The following is a 1653-nucleotide window of genomic DNA, read 5'->3' as shown; positions in this document are numbered from 1 at the left end:
ATTCTGGCCTGATAAACGGCCCAGATTCAATCTCAGAACCGGTTGCACGTAGGCTCTGCCACATAGGATCAAAATCCAGGGGGCTGACGTGGCTGTAATGACGTGTCAGCCACGTAGGACATATAGGTTAACCAAATCTGACGTGGCAGTTTGACTGGTCAGAGTGCTGATGTGTCAGGTGACGTGTATGGTGACTGTGCAAAACTGCTGACGTGGCTGAAATGATCTTAAATTTGAATTTCATCTTCCCTATTTATTTGATAAAAATTAAACATAAGATAATATGGGTTTGTCCGAGTTTCAAGTTCAAAGGGCTTTCACACGAGGAGATGTGTTAGAAAATAATATAAATTATATCTTGAAACCTTATCTAACAGCTTAAGCTATTAGGTTGAGATGATTCTTTGACAATGAGGTGTTGGGAATTTCGACCGGTGATGTACTAATACTTGCTCATAGGAGGGCCAAGCACACTGACACAATATTTAACGTGGTTCGGCAAAACCGCCTACATCCACGGGAGAAGTCAATATATTTAGAGATAGAGAAAGAATACAAAACAAATACATGGAGGAGGAGGATTACACCCTCTCATACTCAACTCTCAACTCTCTTTGCTGCACTTGCAGCTGCTGCCATTGCAGCTCTCTCTTCCTCTCTACTCTTCACATTTTCATAATTCTCTTCACTCATTTTGCTCTCTTGCATATGCCTCTATTTATAGGCATTCATGAAGGCTTTTCTTCAATAAAGGTGGCTGCCAACTCCAACTCTTATTCAACAATGGTGGCTGCCAACCTTTGACATCTTGGATGAATACACATGGTTGGTGCAATAGCAAATGGTTGTTGCACATTAATGACAACCAACCTAACAGGTAGAAACATGACGAAGCGTTTTGAATGATTTTGCTTCACAAAAACACACATCTATATATGTATGTGTCTGCAGTAAATTAAAGTTAAAAATCTCAACTTTTTGTTATTGGTTTTGACTTGAGATTTGTTTGATCATCATCAATAAAACAAGACGAGTGAGTGAGTGATTTGAAACGTTTCATTTGATGTCGATACTAAACTTATCGTTCAACTTTGCTTTCCATGGAAATGGAGGACTACTTCCCTTGCATCACAAATTGTCCATGAAAACTACCATGCCTGCTGCTTCTAATAGTTCATCCTCTTTTGTTGAGGACTGGTGAGTTTAACCCAGTCAACGCAAGGCAGATGATCAATTACGTGTACATATAGGAGGGTGTCTGTCTAGTGATCATGCACAGCTCCAAATTTCTTTTGACATGACGCGCTCCTTTTTCTGGTACCATCATCTATCAAGTCCCGCTTTAATTCCCCTGAAACAGTCCAAAATATGTTGTCATGCAGGATTGGTAAGAACGCAGCACTGAATTAAAAAATACATTACAATAATGTCTTCTCGGCTTCACTCTCAGAGGTTTTCTAACACAATTCTTGGCCTTTTAGTATCAGCAAAGGTCGAATGGAGGACAGAAGCTTTTAAAATTGTTAGTTGCAGAGCACAAGTGGGCATAAACAAATTACAAAAGATCAACGTATTTACAGGTCTAATAACTCTTAATAATAATTCATTGCCATGCATCACCTCTAGGCATCTCTCTCTCTCTCTCTCTCTCTC

The sequence above is a fragment of the Populus euphratica genome, unplaced genomic scaffold (genome assembly GCF_000495115.2).
Source record: "Populus euphratica unplaced genomic scaffold, PopEup_1.0 scaffold28.1, whole genome shotgun sequence".
NCBI lineage: Eukaryota > Viridiplantae > Streptophyta > Magnoliopsida > Malpighiales > Salicaceae > Populus > Populus euphratica.
The sequence above is the reverse complement of the archived record's forward strand: the minus strand, read 5'-3'. Positions refer to the sequence as shown.